Raw genomic sequence first — 18,640 nt, forward strand, 5'->3', positions numbered from 1 at the left:
CCATTTACCATTGGATATCTCAATGTAGCTTTCAAAATACTTCTATATGCCTACAACTTTACTTATAATCTTCTCTGTCAAAGCCCATTCCTGTTACTCAAGACTTTCCATATATGGTTTGCAATCCAAAATCTGGTCACCTTCTTACCCTTTATAGCCAAACCATTTTCCAAATCTTTCTCATCCCAGCTAAATATATTTCAAATCTATCTACTTGACAATATCTCTACCACCACCACCCTAGTCCAGGCCACTTTTATCTCTGACCTGGATCACTGCAATCGTCACTTAAATGGCCCCACACCCACACTTGAATCTTGCAAGCCAGCAACCTGACTAGATACCTATAACCACAAATCCAATCATGTCACTCCAAAATTGTAACCTGCCCATGGCATCCTATTGCCTTTACAACGAGGTTTGTATATTTTTACCATGATCCATAAAACCTTGCTGAAAGTCTCAACTCTTTACCAAGGTCTAGAAGGCCTTCCCTCTCTGGTTTTACCTCCTGCCTGTCAGCTCTGCACTCTCTGTGACCTAGCCAAACTGGTCCTCATTTTGTCAGTTAAGCCAAATGGGTGCCCCAACTTAGCATCTTAACTCAGACTGCTTCCTCTGACTATAATGCCTTTTCATATCCGTTCCCTTTCAATCAGCTTCAAGTTAAATATCACTTTCTCAAAGATATTGTGTCAGGTTATATTTTCTTCCCCAAATGAATAGCAATATTCATAGAATAGCAATACTGTCATCTTATATGTCTTCCCAGAAGCTTGTTTCTTGTCCATCAAGAGTTGAAGTCTATTTCTCCTCCTCTTCAAACTTGGCTGCTTTGTGACTTCTCCAACCAGTGTGGCAACAGTGGTGCTATGTGACTTCTGAGGCTAAGCCATTAAAGAGATGCAGCTTCTGCCTAGTACTTTCTTGGGACAGTTACCTTTGGAACTCATTAATACTGTGAGGAAGCCCAAGCATACGTAGAGGCTTTATTTAGGCGTTCTGGCCAGCTGGACCAACTAAGATCTTAGCTAACAGCACCGAGCGCCACACAGGCAAATGAATGTTCTTCAGATAATTCCAGCCTCTATGCTCTAAGTTCTCCAACTGAATCCCCAGATATCAAAGAGGAGAGACCAGTCATCACACTGTACCCTTTTGAATGCTTGACTCACTGAATCTGTAGGCATAATAGTGCTTGTTTGATGCACTAAATGTGAAGTTAGTTTGTTATGCTTCCCTAGTAATTGGAAGCTATAACTCCCCTGGTCCTTCCTTGAAACTAGGTCCTGCTATCATAGACATCTCAGCTTACTTTTCACTATGTCTTTAATGTCTGTCTTCTCTTTTACCTTAGAAGTTTGATGAGGATATGGGTTTTATCAGCTCTGTTTACTGCTATTTTCACAGTGTAGATATTCAGTAAATATTTGTAAAATTATTGAATAAAATTCTGTTAAAATATATAAAGAAAGAGGAGTTTAGCATTTGGAAATTGAAAAAGAAGCTACAAGGAGTAGCAGAGAAATTATTTTCAATAAATTCTTTAGAAACAAATGAAGGTAAAAGACTATAATGCCGTATTTTGGAATTACATGTTGGTGGTATTTGTATTTCTGAGATAGGAGGAAGCTAAGTAAACATAAGATGGGTTACAGCATATATTTTGGCATAGAGCCGAGCCAAGACCATAAAGCCCTGGGAATTGGGGAAAAAATGGAAAATATGTTAGTAAGTTAAAAAAAAAAAAAAAGCCACCCGAAGCTTTTTAAAAGTCAAATGTCCAAGCGATTGCATTACTAGAAAAATTGGGGAAAAAAGGGACAAAAGGGCATGGAGGAAAAACCAGTATCAGAACCCTGTTGTCAGCAGCTCTAAAAAACAAGATCAAAAACTATTCACAGTTAGATTGAGGCCAAGACACAGAAACAAGCATCAAAGAGCTTCTCTGCCTGAATGCTGTCTTCAACAAAGGAAACAAATTATAAATATTTCATTGAAATTGACATGGATAGAGACCTTAACACTTTCTTCTATATCAAATTTGGTAAATCAATGATAGAGGTCTCTTTTCTAATAATGTCAGATGTGAAAGTTATACAGGTAAGTTCTCTAATACCATTTTCACTACCAGGTCATCAGGGCTTCAAACCTGATTTTTTCTTTTGTTGAATTTTTCAGGATTCTAATTCTCAAGATAATATTAGATCCATTTGTGTTATGATATACAATTATGCATTTATGAAATTGACTTAAGAGAGTGTTTAAAATAAAAGCAAATATGCATATAAAAAAGAAATGGATGGATATTCATACTTTATGTTATTAAGAAAACCTTGATAAAATTATTTTCATGGATACTTTAGAATCTCAGTGTAATTAAAACCTGGATAAATAAAAAATTATAGTTTAAAATCTATAAAGGGAAATCAGCATTTCTTCTGAAGAAAGAAAGGGGAACAATGAGGTACTACAAGGACTAGTGCTAAAATAGATTTGTTTTAACTGATGTAGAAGAGCAGACAATAAATTCTCTAACGTTATTTCAAAACCAAGCACTTTAAGATAATGAAATGCCCAGTGAAATGGGTTGTCCTGAAAGATGTCTACAGTGGATAGAAAAAGCCAGCAAAGCTTTACTATAAGCATATGTAAGATAATGTATTAAATAAAAAGTAATCCAAATCCATTTACCATCTAATTGGGTCTCAGTTATCAGCAAAATTCAAGAAACAGTCATAGAGGACTTTGTAGATTGACAATCCCTAAAGGCATCAATGTAATGCTCTTTTAGTTAGCACCTTTAAACAGAAAGTCTTCTAAAACACCACACTGAAAAAGTAGCCAGGCATACAGCCTCTATTCAAAAACTAATTCCTGAACTGCCCAAATCAATCTCTCAGATCATCCAGTCTTGCTCTAATTTTCCAGCAATGAACCCCAGTATTCATTTCCCCTTATGGGAGTCAGCTCTCAGATTTGACAACCTGAGCTAGCTCCAACTAAAATCCTGCCCATCTGCCCACTGCAAAGCCTCACTAGCAAGCTTCGTCATATCTATTCTGGCTAGATGTGGCTTTTCCCTAAGCACAGCCCCATACCAAGTGGAGGGTGCCTCACAGGAAGAGCTGGACATAGTGTCCTGCTGAGGCCACAAGGACAAATAAAGCAATGGAGCAATGGGCATTATTTCAACATGTATTATAGGAAATTTTTTTTAGTGGAAATACATTTAACTTTATATAATGAAAACAAAAAGAAAATTAAGTTTTACCTCACTGAAATTTGGTTGTGTATATCCTTTCTAGATAGCATCAATGCCAGGGAAAAAAAGCTGAATTTTGCCTAATTTATGTTGATGTTGCATGAATATAAATGTCACCATCCTTATTTCTGAGCAGTTACAATCACATCACTGCAGAATATTCTTGGTTTAAATTACAGTATTGTCAAATTAGCAAGAACATAAATAGGCAAGAATAGCAACGAAATCGTTAAGCATATATGCTTTCTAAATTACAATATGTGCAATAATATGTACATTCTTTGGGAAATGCTGTTATCGTATAACTGAAAAATGGCAATTGAATATAAATGTCTTATGTCTTTCTGTGTCTTTCAACTCCCATTGCAGAACACCACTATCTAAACAACTGATCTTCATGGTTTATAATTACAAAGTGCCATATGCCTTTCTTTTAATTAAAATAATTTCCATATTATATCCACTCTGTTTTATTAAAATAAAACCAAAAAGAAAAAAGAAAAAAAAAAAAGCCTGACTGAGTTGACTACGAGATTAACACACAGGCATAACTTAATTCTGCATGAGATCACTCATTTCTATGAACTATATATATATTTTTTAATTCTGTAGAATATCAGCAAAACCTGTCTGAATCAGAGATGTCAATGATGGAATGCTACAATTCCCTTTACATTCATGGTGTCCCAAACACAACAAAGGCAGATTTTTAAAACAGGCTGAGACCATTTGTTCATGCCTTCAATATGCATGTTTTCAAACTTACTTCAGTCTGGTGTATAGTATGCTTTTGCCATCTACTGGAACAATGATATACTGCAGTTGCAATAATTTTTGCAGCGGTAAGAATGGAAACAATGGTGATTAAACCAGGTTAAGCAGACATTTTAAAGATAACTTCTCAGGGCTCTGAGAAGAGTAAACATTCACTTTCAAGAATTCTAGGAAAGAGATCTTCCAAAATTAGAGACCTTCATGGATGCCTAAGACCTTTCCTTTATCAAAAGATTCCTTTCTCTTTCTGAAGGCTCTTTTAAAATGCAAGTATGTCTGTTTTAAATGTGCAACGCTATAATGAGACAAGAGAAGAAAGTATTGACTCCCAAAAGCTGGATGCTTAGATAATAGAGGGGAAAATCAGACTGAATCATTTTCAGTTAACAGTAATTTTTGCTGAAGATTAATTTTGAACTTTTCCATAAATATGATCGATCTGAAAATTTCATCTTTATTTGACAGGTTTCCCGTGGTCTCCTTACATTTAGAGACCACTGTTAACATTCCACTGTATTTTTAATTTATAATAGCATTTTAATCTTGTAATTCTCTGAAGTTGGTAGATTCAACATTATTACCATCATCTGAATGGTTTGAAAACTGAAGTTGAGAGAATTGTAGCAGGCTGACTCCAGATGGCCTCCAATGATATTCATGCCCTTGGGTAATTTTCTCCTTTTGAGTATAGGCTAGAGCTAGAGAAGTGCCTCTAAAAATAGCATACAATAGAAGAATGGAATGTCACTTGTGAGATTGGGTTATAAAAGACTTGACTTCTTTCTTTCTCTCTCACTCTCTTTCTTCCTCTGGCTCTTCTTATTGGCTCACTCTAATGAAGCAGCCACTATATTGTGAGCTGACCTATGGAGAAGCTACAGGGAATGAAAGAATGCCACTGACCAACAGCCAGTGAGAAACTGAGGCCCCAGTCCAACAACCCATGGGAACCTGAATCCTGCCAAAAGAATGTGAGTAAACTTTATAGGGGATCTTTCCCCATAAAGAATTTTGAGGTAACTCAGCTCTAGAATCATCTTGATTAAAGTACTGTGAGGGACTGTGAGCCAAAGAACCCAGCTAAGTTACACAGATGTTTCATGCATGGAAACCATTTAAATCAAAAATGTGCTTTTACTTCTAAGGTAATAAGTTTTAGGGAAATTTGGTATGCAGCAGTTGATAGCTAAAACAAGAATGGTAAGTGATTTCCCATAGATATCAGACTGGCTAATGGTATAAAGGAAATAAACACTGTTAAGTTATTTCAGTAAGTCAACAAAAAGTCTCATCCCAGCAAATTAAAAATTAGTCAAGAACAAAAGAAACAAGTGATGGAATGCAGCAAGAGTTTATTGAGCACCTGATCTTTGAAAGGCCTAGATTAGGTAAATAAGAAAAAAATTTAATATTGAATGGGAACTATTATAGACTGAATGTTTGTATACCTCTAAAATGTATATGTTGAAATCTAATCCCCAGTATGATAGTATTTGGAGGTAGTCCTTTGGGAGGTGGTGAGGTCATAATGGTAGAGCCCTCATAATGCAATTGGTACCCTTATAAAAAAGACCACAGAGAGCTCCTTTGCCCCTTCCACTATGTGACATTTTAATGAAAAATCAGCTGTCTGTGAACCAGGAAGTGGGACCTTACCAGACACCAAACCTGCCTGGTGCCTTGATCATGGGCTGTTCATCCTTCAGAACTGTAAGAAAAAACATTGTGTTATTTATAAGCCACCTATTCCACAGTAGTTTTGTTATAGAAGCACAGATAGAGACAGGATATAATATAGGTAAAAATGAATCAATATTAGGATGATTAATGTGAAAGATATAAATAATGATGCTAATGTTAGGAAGGCTCAAAGAAAAATACTCTCCCTGGATAAAGGTTGAAGAGGACAATATTGAGCAGAGGTTTTGAAATAGGCCTTGTAAGGAAGGCTAGGATTTCAAAAGGGGAAGAATTTTGTGTAATAGTTCAAACATTAGAAAATACACAGAAGTGAGAAAATGGGGCATATTTAAGTAAGAATGAGTGGTTCATACATGGAAAGATCTGAGGCAATAATCTGCAGCAGTCAAATGTGTGATTGGAGTCCTGAAACCAGGCCTGGGAAGTTTGCACTTAATTAATTTTTCAAGGACCTATTGAAATTGTTTGAGAAGGAGGAGCTTCTAATTAAGACCAAATTCATATTAGGGTGCCTAGGTGACTCAGGCAGTTAAGCTTCTGAGTCAGTTTCCACTCAGGTCATGAACCCATGTTTCATGAGATCAAGCCCTGAATCAGGCTTTATGCTGGCAGTGCAGAGCCTGCTTGGGATTCTTCTTCTCCCTCTTTCTCTGCCCTTCCCCTCACACTCTGTCTCTCAAAATAAATAAATAAACTTAAAAAAAAGACCAAATTAGTATCTTAAAAGAATTATTTTGCAATAAAATGAAGGATGGGTCCAGCTGCTATCAGAAAAAAAATTGTGAAAGACTTTGGGTTATGAATATTTTTATATTTGTAAAGGGTTATAACATGAAACAAAAAGCAAAACTGGGATGAATAAGTGACAAAGAGTGTGTGTGGCCCATAAAGTCTAATATCTGGTCCTTCACAGAAAAATTTGCCAACCTCTGGTCTAAAGAACATTCATCCTTCCAGCTTCTAAAGCTAAGAGATTGGCATTTTTCATGGTATGTTGAAGTATTTTACAAGTTAGAGATAATTGTTAGTACTGCAAATAACTCTTGCCTGTTAGCATGTAAATAAATTCTATCTGATGGAGGGAAATTTTATTTCTCCTCCCTAACCCCATTTCCCCTATCCCTGTAGAAGAGAGTCAATTTTACTATAATGTATAAAATCATCATAATGCCTAAATGTCTATTCTCTCTGAATCATCTTTTGAGCTGGTTGTAACATCTGAGTACATCCTAAATTCATGAGTTAAATCTTTGACATGTGTTCACTTTATGGTTTTTATGAAAGTCAAGATTTGACATTTGTTTTAAGTTTTTATTTATTTATCTTGAGAGAGAGAGAGAACATGCGAGCAGGAAGGAGGCAAAGAGAGAGTGAGAGAGACAATCCCAATCAGGTTCCATGCTCTCGGCACAGAGCAGGTCTCAAACTCACAAACCATGAGATTATGACCTAAACCAAACCAAGAGTTGGACCCTTAACTGACCAAGTTACCCAGGTGGCCCCAAGATTTGGTTTTTTAAATAAATTTATCCTTTAAACAATCGGAAAAGAAAGAGATAACAAATCAGAGATGAACAAAGCTATCTCTAAGAACCACAAATACCTCAATGTATCATTAAACACTGTTGAGCTCTGAGTGTCTCTGGAGTTGATTAATTTCAGTTACTCCCCACACATATATGGAAATTAGACACTGGGCAGGAAACTCGGCCCTTTCTTGTGTTCTGGGTGTTATGAGATGAAGACCAAACAAAATCCAGTAACGCAGAGTAGCACTACTCCTATATAGTTACCCAGTGACTAGATGAAGGGAGAACCCTATCCAGTAAAAAATACTAGCATAAAACCTGGATAAGGTAAAGAAAGGCTCAGTGGGTGAGGCCAGATCTTTTACCTGGACAGGTCAGCAGTCCCCCTCACAGTCGTCCTCTTCCAAGTCTACTCAACAGGGAAATATGGGTCCTTTCCTTTCTTGAAAATCCTGAGTCTTTTCTTTCTCTTCCCTCATCCTCTAATCTCCTTTTTAGGCCATGACATGACTTCTTCACTCAAATATTTTTCCTTCCTTCTTGCTTCTTCAGACACTTTTTTTCTCCCTTCTAAGTGCTATGCAAAATTCTTTTCCACGAATTATTTCTCAACGGACTCTGATAGTCCATTGAAACCAATATAGCAAATAACTATTTTTGCTCTACAGCAGGAAAAGTTTAATTCTTTTTTTTAAGTTTATTTATTTATTTTGAAAGAGAGAGTGTATGTGCAAGTGGGGAGAGAGAGAGTGAGAGAGAGAGAATCCTAAGCAGGTTCCACGCTGTAGCACAGAGCCTGACTCAGGGTTTGATCTCATGTGAGATCAAGACCTGAGCCAAAATCAAGAGTTAGATGCTTAACTGACTGAGCCACACATGCACCCCAGTAAAGGTCTAATTCTTAAACTCTGACTGAGTTGATACTTAGGTGTCTGGCATGGTGAAAGTGAGATATTTAAATTTTCAAAGTAAATATTAGTAAAATATGAATTAGTAAAATATGAATTAACTTACCTGCTTCTTATGAGCAATGGCAATGGTACTAGGGAAAAACAAGGTGGATTAAGAAGGAATTATGAATGTGTAATATTTATAAATTGTCATTTTATGGAAAATAGAGATAAAACAAAAGAATCGCTATAAGAGATATTCTAGTATATGAAGCCTGGTTCATCTGTTAATAATATTTATAGATATGGGGAATTCAGGTCAAGACACTAGTTTGGGAGGTGTTTGGAGAGATTATGACAGGGATTTTTCTCATTGTAAAGACTAATTCGAGTTATAATCATTCAACAGAAAAATTTTAAATAGTGATTAGGCCTTAGAAAATGAATGGTGTGAAGTTAATTCTCCTCTATACCACAGATAGATCATGCTTTGGGGTACTTATTTTGTCTTTTTCACCTAATTATAGAGTGGGAACTTTTTCCTGCTCTCATAGAACTTTTCTGTTTTATCCCTGTATTTGAAAAACAAAAACTACAATAAAAATTTTATGTTTGGAATATAATTATATATAAATAATATAATTTTATGTTGGAATATAATTATGGGTTATTCCCTATTTTAAAAAAGCTTCTCCATGCTCTGGTTTCTCTTCAAATCGCATAAATCTTTCACCTTTTACTAAAAAAGCTTCTCCATATAGCAAAATATGATTATGAACTTTTATTAATCTCTGAAAATTTTAATATCATCATTAATCTTTATTAACTGAGTCCATGGATAATGCATCTCTACAAGATCAGTCAGCAACTTAAGACAATTTTTATCAGTAAAAACTAACATTGGGGGCTGAAGAGATAAGTCATAGATCATTTATTTTATCAGACTAAGTTTATATTTTACTGTTGTTATGCAGATATTGAAAAAAGGGAAGACCTCAGGTTTTCTAATTTAGTTTTCTCTGTATGTGTTTTTTTTTAATCTGTGGCAAAAAAAGAAGTTCAGACTCCTAAATTTTCCTATACCTTTTAAAATAAATAAGTTTTAAAAATTAGAAATATTTAAAAGTCTGATTTCACTTAGTTTAACATAAAAAAAAATTGTTTTAAACATCCCCCAATTCTTTTCTCCCCTCATTATTTTGTACAAAATACAATATCATTTATACAAGAAAGGTGTTAAGTTTTTTAAGAAAATGGATTGTATTCTCACCCATGGCAAATCTATGGAAATCAGCACTCAGTCAAATGAATAATATAAATCCTAGTTTCAGGACTTGCTTTAGGCAAAATATGTCAAATAGGCAATCTCTTCTTGCCTCCCTGGAGACCAGGGTGAGAATCTGACAGGGTAGAAACCAGAAAACACATTACCCTCAAACTGAAATATTGTTTAGGCCCCAGCCATTTCCTATTCACTTTAAGAAAACTAAGACCCACACACTGCGTGACAGTTAATTCCTTTCAAATAAATTTATTTTGTACAGATCCAGTGGTGAACAAAGATTAATCTTCAAGTAAAATACCAAGAAGAAGCATAAACATGTTTTTTTTCTACCTGTTCTAATGAATTAAACATTCTTTTTTGAGGTAAAACAAAGGCTTAGCTGCCTTTGAATGGCCTAGAGCTAATATAGTGACGTACACACAAATTTTTTTTTCATGGAACTGATTTATTACAGTCCTTCAGCATGACCAAGAGCCCACTCCAAACTAAATCATTTCACTGCTGTCAAAAATAGAATTTGCCAAACAGTATTTAAAATGCAAAAACAGTAATCAAAATGAATCCTTAATGAGTTATTACATATATACTTTTTTAACAGAAACTTTGCTAAAGCAAAGTACTGAGGATCTCTTAGGGGTGTTGCATGCAATTAATCATAAAGATTTTTTTTTTTGGGAAAATAAATCTATGTAGTTTTTAAAAATATAGTATTAAGGAGCCTTTTTATCATGAGTTGTGGTAATTAAAGTTTAACTTTGTAAGTAGGACACACAAATCTTTTGAATAGTAAATCTATTTCACATGTAGTCACACAGGTCAGTGCTTTCTAAAGTTTTATGCTGGCAAATTTTCACTAACCATGCTAAGCTTCCTCTTCTGTACAAAATAATTTTTTATACTGCAGGGACAACTACTGCAGCATATCAGAGGCATGCCTTACCTCCAAATCAAACTTATATTAAGCATGGGGTTTAAATTATGTATAATAATTTAATATAGTCCAATATTATAAAAAACAGTTTAATGAAAATATTTTTTATCCAAATGTAATTAATATACAGTGTTATATTAGCTTCAGGTGTACAGTATAATGATTCAACAACTCTATACATGCCTCAGTTGTCATCAAGATAATTGCACTCTAGGGGTACCAGGGTGGCTCAGTCAGTTAAGCACCTGACTCTTGATTTCGGCCCAGGTCATGATCTCACAGTTCGAGAGGTGGACCCCCATGTCAGGCCCTATGCTGACAGCATGGAGCCCGCTTGGGATTTTCTCTCACTCTCTCTCTCTCCCTCCCTCCCTCTCTCCCCCACTTCTCAAAATAAATTAATAAAAGCTTAAAAATAACTTTAAAACAAGGTAAACGCACTCTTAATCTCCTTTATCTATTTCACCCTTCCCCCCACCAGCCTCCCCTCTGGCAAGCACCAGTTCTCTGTATTTAAGAGTTTGGTTTTTTGTCGCTCTTTTTCTTTGTTCATTTATTTTATTTCTTCAGTTCCACATATGAGTGAAATCATATGGTATTTGTCTTTCTCTGACTGACTTATTTCACTTAGTCCTGGCCATTGTTGCAAATGGCAAGATCTCATTCTTTTTTATGGCTGAATAATATTTCAGTGTGTGTGTGTGTGTGTGTGTGTGTGTGTGTGTGTGTGTGTAATCTCACATCTTCTTTATCCATTCATCTGTTGGATACTTGGGCTCCTTCCATATCTTAGCTATTGTAAAAATAATGCTGCAATAAACATGGGAATGCATATATCTTTTGGAATTAGTATTTTTGTTTTCTTTGGGTAAATAGTAGTGGAATTACTGGATCATGTGGTAATTCTATTTTTAATTTTTTGAAGAACCTCCATACTATTTTCCACAGTGGCTGTACCAGTTTGCATTCCCATCAATAGTACATGAGGGTTCCTTTTGTCTACATCCTCACCAACACTTCTTGTTTCTTAAAATGTTTCTGATTTGAGCCATTTTGGTAGGTATAAAGTGATATCTTGTGGTTTTGATTTTCATTTCTCTAATGACTAGTGATATTGAGCACCTTTTTCATGTGTCTGTTGGCCATGTGTATGTCTTCTTTGGAAAATATCTATACAAGTCCTCTGCCCATTTTTAAATTGGATTATTTGTGTTTTGGTGTTGAGTTGTATAAATTCTTTATATACTTTAGAAATTAACCTGTATATCATTGCAAATATTTTCTCCCATTCAGTAGGTTGCATTTTTTATTTTGTTAATGATGTCCTTCACTATGCAAAAGCTTTTTATTTTAGCATAGTCTCAACAGTTTAATTTACTGAACATATTTTAATTCTACAGTCTGTCTCCCTATTTTCTTAAACTCTTTAGGTTACTCAGGCAAATAAAAATATTGCCTTATTTATGTAAGAATTGACTATCTGTTTAGAATAAAATTTGTACAAATACAAATATTTTGAGATTACAAAAATTGTAGACCTTTGTTTTTTGAGAGAGGATTAGTGGGAGAGTAGAAAAAGTATGAACTTTTGTTTGGGAGTACTTTCTTCAAATTTGAGTTCTATCATTATTGGCAGTTGGCAATTAGTCTCTGGGAGCCTCAATTTTCTCATCTGTAAAATCGGGCAATAATATAGATTTTGTAGATTTGACAGGCTTGAAAAAGCTGGTCATGTAAATGAACATGCACATGCAGTTGTTCATTGAATTGTAATTCCTTTTTTTGCTGATTACCTGTACCACAAAAGTTTGACAAGAAATGACTTAGATCAACATGCTTTTATTTGAAAGAAATATTTCTTCTAGATTCTGCCTTAGATTCTTGGGACTAGAATACTTTATCAATAAGGCAGGGAACAGGGGCACCTGGGTAGGCTCAGTTAGGTATCCAACTCTGGATATTGGTATAAGTCATGATCTCACAGTTTGTGAGATGAAGCCCTGCTTTGGGCTCTGCTCTAACACCTCGGAGTCTGCTTGGGATTCATATTCTCTCTCTCTCTCTCTCTCTCTCTCTCTCTCTCTCTCCCCCACTGCCTCTTCCCTGCTTGCACTCTGTCTCTCAAAAATAAATAAACATTAAAAAGTATTCATAAAATAGAGCAGGGAATATTTCAATTTTGTTTCCTTCAATTTTTGTCTGTTTATTTGTTTAGAACAGATTCCAATTACAGAATCCTGATGCATTCATATCTAGTCATCTTGCATACTGCCTGGCACTGGTCACCATGGACAAGGACGAATCCACTCATCAGATAAATAATTCTAAGCAGAGTACCTGACTGTAAGTTAGTAGTTATCAATCAACAACTATGTGATAGCAAAAGGTAAAATTATAAGCTCACTTCTCACACAATTCACTAAAATTGTTGGTAGAAAAAGCAAACAGTATTATGATTTGACATGTCAGAATTATACAAATTACCACATATTCCAAACTTATCTGCCATAATCAGTTATATTATGTTTATTTGAGAGAGGCATGGTGGGTTAGCAGAATACCAAGATTGGATTTTCAGTCCACCCTCCAACTACTAGATTCTGGATATATCATTTAGAATCTTTGATATGCTATTTCTTTATCCATACAATAGCAACAGGGCTACTTACCTTGTCTGTCTTGCACAGTTATTAAGGAGATAAAACACATAAGCTGTTTTGAAATTCCAAAGTATTAAACAGAAATGTAAAGCAGTTGATTTCATTGAACTCAGTATGAAAATTTGCTGTAGAGCATATGTGCCTCTATTTCCATTTTAGAAGAAAGAACAATGCCATATTTGGCCTACATGGCCAAAATAACAAAGTTATATTTTGCCAAAAAAAATGTTTATATAGGAAAGAAATTAATATCTCTTTGTATGCATTGCCTTGTTGATTTATAGTTTAGAATTAACATGTTTACCTCACAATGAAAGTTAAGAATAAAGCAAAATGAAGCTGGTAGAAAAAAACAGGAGGATTTGATACCAAAAATAAATAAAGTGCAAAAATAACCATGAATAAACTAACTGAGACAGTTTTTGCCTTTTTGCCAAAGACTGACCTTGGTAATTAGCATATCTAACCTGGAAAATATGATTCTTGAGAAGTATTCACCACTGTTTGCATTGCCAGCAGTTGCTAGGTTATAACTATACATCTTCAGGTACAATAACATAGCCCATTTTGCTAGTAGCAAAAAAGAGAGACTTGACACTGATGACAACCACAAAAAAGCCTAAATTCTATAATTTGAGAAGCATTATATCTGAGTGAATTTATAACAATTTGTTCATTCCATAAATGTAGAAATCCTGTAAGTATTTCTCATATTGAAAAATAACACTAATAGTTTTTTGAGAATAAATTTGACTTACAGTAAGGGAATTTTAAAAATACATTTATTTCTACCCATATTTACTTCAAGAAAATTACTTCTTAGTTTCTCATATAGGCTAAACATAATAAAAATAATTTTCCATAATTGAGACTTTATATATAAAGGAACCTAATAATACGGGAAGCATGTCAGTAAAGAGTAATCTTTATAAATAAAACTCAGATCTCAGAGTAAATGTAGGAAATTGAGGGAAGGGAAGAAGCTAACATCTCTTGAGCATTTGCTATGGAGCTAGCTCAGTGCTTTCGATTTTATAAACATTTCATTTCACCCCACAAAAAAGTTTATACCGTATTGTAACGTTTTTTTAAAGATGAAGAATCTGAGGTATAGAAAGTTTATTTAATGCTATACAGATAATAATTTATGGTGTACGAATTTACACACTAAAAAGACCATTCATGGTCTTTATTACTGCATTATCTTGACTAGCTATCCATCTCAATGCTTCATTACTAAATGTGTCTAACTGCTTGACATATCTACTACAGATTCAATCTTCTTTCTTCAGGTTTTTCAGAGGCTATTTATAGTATTAACAAAAACAAAGCAATCAATATAAAATATTTACACAAATATACAATAAATTTAAAATTTTTTAACAAATTAGCAAAGTAACAATTATTCTGACAATTGTCAAACAGTCACACAACTTAAAAGGTTTGAAATATTCAACAAAATTACAAAATCAGTTTGCTCTTCTCAATCCTGTTGAGTCTCTTTTGATTACATAAAACACGCAGCAGCAGTCCTCAGCAGGTCAGATAGCTTACACCACCAACTGCCATAATTGCATAGGAGCAACCTCCAGGCAAAAACAAGCTAAATACCAGGAATCTTCCCTCAGGGACAGTACTTAGAAGAGATCTGATTTCCCTTTATCTAAAATGTCTGTCTGAATTGAACAAGTGAAGGTAGTGCCAAATTCCTAAAACCAAAAGTTTAAGCATTCTCACTACTTCATTCATCATTTCTGTCCCAGTCCTCAGACTTCATATAATTAAGATATGGACTTCTGTCTATCTCTGCATCGGAAGCTTAGATGCTTTAAAACCAATATTGAACACCTTAAGAAACTAGAAAAATATGAGCAAATTAAATTCAAACTAAGTGAAGAGAAAAAACAATAATTAGAGCAGAAATCAATAAAATTGAAAACAGGAAATCAGTAGAAAAAAATCAATGAAATTAAAAGGTAGTTCTTTGAAAATATCAATAAAATTGACAAAACATTATCCAGGCTAGCTAGAAAAAAAGAACCACAGATTACTAATATGAGATGAAAGAGCTGACATCAGTACAGATCCTATGGACACTAAAAAAATAATAAAATAGTATGAGTAACTCTGTGCCCACAAATTTGGTTACTTAGATGAAATGTACCAACTCCTTGAAAAACACAATCTTCCAAAACTTACACAAAAAATAGACAATCTGATAGGTCTATATCTATTAAAGAAATTTAATCAATAATTAATAATCTCCCTAAACAGAAAACACCAGGTCCAGAAGGGTTCAATAGTGAATTTTATTAAACTTTTAAAAAAGAAAGTATACCAATTTTCTATAATCTCCTTCAAAGGATAGAAGCAGAGGTTATACTCCCTAACTCATTCTATAAGGCCAGCATTACTGTACTACCAAAACCAGATAATGACTCTATGAGAAAAGTAAAGTACAGATCAGTATCTCTCATAAAATCCTCAACAAAATATTAGTGTATCTAATTCAACAATGTGTAAAAAGAATTATACACCAGAGCCACATGGAATTTATCTCAGGTATGCAAGGCTCATTTAACATTCAGTAATCCATTAAGGTAATCCAGTACATTAATAGGCTAAAAAAACAAAACAAAACAAAACAAAACAAAACAAAACACCTCACATGATTATAGCAATAGGTGAAGAAAAAGCATTTGGCAAAATCCAACACTCATTCATGATTAAAGATTCTCAGAAAACCAGGAATAGAGGGGGAAATTCCTAAGTTTAATAAAGAATATCTATAAAAAACATACAATTAACAAACTTACCAATAAGAAACTCAAAACTTTCCCACTAAGATCAGATACAAAGCAAAGATGTCCCCTTTTATGACTCCTTCTTTACATTGTACTGGAAGTTCTAGCTACTGCAATAAGATAAGAAAAATAAATAAAAGAGGCAGAGTGGGAAAGGGGAAATAAAACTGGCTTTATTCACAGGTGACATGATTGTCTATGTAGAAAGTCTGAAATAATTAACAGAAACATTCCTGGAACTAATAAGCAACTATAGCAAGTTTGTAGAATACAGGATTAATATACTAAAGTCAATCACTTCCCCAGGTACCAGAAAGGAACAAGTGGAATTTGAAATTGAAAACACAATCACACTGACAGATGGTAATTACACTTATCATTGTGAGCATTTTGTACTGTATGTAAATACCAAATCACTATGTCATATACCTGAAACTAATATAATATTGTATGTCTACTACATGCCAATTAATTTTTTAAATACCATTTATATAAAAACCAAAAAAGTGAAATACTTAGATATAAATCTAACAAAATGTGTATAAGGTCTATATGAGTAAAAGTACAAAATGAATGAAATCAATGAAGGACTAAATAAATGAAGAGATATCCCATGTTCATGGATAGGAAGACTCTTCCCAACTTGGTCTATAGATTCAATGTAATCCCAATCAGAATTCCAGTAAGTTACTTTGTGAACATCAACAAACTCATTCTAAGTTTATATGTGAGCTATCAAGTCATGAAAAGACATGAAGGAAGCTTAAATGAATACTACTAAGTGAAAAAGCCAATCTGAAAAGACTACATACTTTACAATTCCAACTATATGACATTCTGGGAAAGGCAAAACTAGGAGACAGTAAAAAAATATATATATACATATATATGTCTGTATATATACATATATATATACACACATATACAGACATATATATACGTATATGTATATGTGTATATATATATATGGTTTCCAGGGTTTGGGGTTGGGGAGAGGATGAATAGGCAGAGCACGGAGGATTTTTAGGGCAATGAAAACACCATGTATGATACTATAATGATAGACATATCATTTGTCTCAACTCACAAAATACACAATAGCAAGGGTGAACCCTAAGGTAAATTATGGAATTTAGGTGATTACATTTATCACTATAGGTTCACCAGGTGTCACAAATATACCAATTCAGTGGTAAATGTTGATAATGAAGGATGCTATGTAAGAGTGGGGGCAAGGGGTATATGGGAAATTTCTGCATCTTCCTCTCAATCTTTTTCTTTTTTTTAATGTTTATTTTTGAGAGAGAGAGTGAGAGAGAGAGAGAGAGAGAGAGAGAAAGAGAGCATGCACACAAGAAGGAGAGGGGCAGAGAGAGGGGAACAAAGGATCCAAAGAGGGCTCTGTGATGGCAGCAGCAAGCCCGGTGTGGGACTTGAACTCATGAACCATGAGATTGTGACCTGAACCAAAGTCGGGTTTTCAACTGACTGAGCCACACAGGTGCCCCCCTGAATCATTTTCTGAACCAAAAATGCCCTAAAAAATAAATCTTTACCCAAAAAAATCGTGCTAAAGATAAATTTAATATTTAAAAAACAATTTTGAGCATCACATTTTAATTAATGGTATCAAATCACTTAGGTTCAGCACTGGCTCAGCAATTTTCTGATGCTTTTGTTGGAAATTAATAGACACAGGGTAGGATTCAAGCTAGCCAGCGATGCAGATCTAAAACTTTTTAGTTGGAGCTGCCATAATAAAATCTAAAATATGTAGTATGTGAGATGAAGTTGGCGACAGAGGCTAGGAAAAGGATGAAGAAACTGTTAGAGGAAGCTGAAACTGTTCTAGATGGCAACCCGTATTCTGTACTGGCAAAACAATTGATAAAACTGACTCTTGTAGTACCATGGTAACATGGTAACTCTTGTGTACCTAATGAAACTGTTGTACTTGGCAAAGTGATCACCAGGTAAAATATTAAGTATTACATTTAGCTAGTTAAATGCTGGTTGCATTTAGCTCTATAGTCTACAGTAGTATAAGAAGAGATTAACTCAGGCGTGGGGTAGAGAGGATGCCAATTACCGATTTGAAAGTGAATTTGGAGTAAATAGAGTGGCATAACTTGAGATGAAGAGAAGTATACTTTGCAGGTGTGAGGAATGTGAATAAATGGCTCTTAGGGCAGATCTTCTGAAATTGATTACACTTATTGGCCTAGTTCTTCAGTCCTCTCTGTGTTCATATTCTTTACCATGTGATGTTGATTATTGTCTCACTAAAAAGAAACTATTTTCACACTCCTTAAATCTGGACTAGCCTATACCTTACTTTGTCCAATAGAATATAGCAGAAGTAACAGCACATTAACTCCAAATCTAAACTGAAAGAAGTCTTGTGCATTTCTTCTTGCTCTCTTTGGTTCCTCTACTAGCAGCATAAAAATATGTTTGGGCTAGCTTGCTGAAAAATGAAACATGTGAAAGAAACATAGCTGAGTTTCCCTAGTCATCCCAACTAAGACTATCATAGGCTAGCTGAACTGTGAACAGTTGTTCAAATGAATAAGTCCAGACAAAACCAAAATAACTGTTAAGTTAAACTCTCCCCTAGATCACTGACATATTTAATGTTTTAAAACAGTGAATTTTGGGGCTGCCCGAGTGGCTCAGTTGGTTAGCCTCCAACTTTGACTCAGGTCATGATCTCATGGTTCGTGAGTTCAAGCCCTGTGTCAGGTTCTGTGCTGACAGCTCAGAGCCTGGAGCCTACTTCAGATTTTGTATCTCCCTCTCTC

At 34.6% G+C, this 18,640-nt stretch overlaps 1 long non-coding RNA gene across 4 annotated transcripts in view; it reads left to right on the forward strand.

Moving 5' to 3' along the window:
- Positions 1 to 5,609: 5,609 nt before the first annotated feature.
- Positions 5,610 to 18,640, forward strand: part of LOC122236662 — an 88,628-nt gene continuing 75,597 nt past the window's right edge. For all 4 annotated transcript variants that reach the window (XR_006214816.1, XR_006214815.1, XR_006214818.1 and 1 more), the window contains exons 1-2: positions 5,610 to 5,749; positions 12,591 to 12,718. This is a non-coding gene — a long non-coding RNA (uncharacterized LOC122236662). The remainder of the gene's footprint in view (positions 5,750 to 12,590; positions 12,719 to 18,640) is intronic.

Source organism: Panthera tigris, chromosome A1 (assembly GCF_018350195.1).
Source record: "Panthera tigris isolate Pti1 chromosome A1, P.tigris_Pti1_mat1.1, whole genome shotgun sequence".
Taxonomy (NCBI): domain Eukaryota; kingdom Metazoa; phylum Chordata; class Mammalia; order Carnivora; family Felidae; genus Panthera; species Panthera tigris.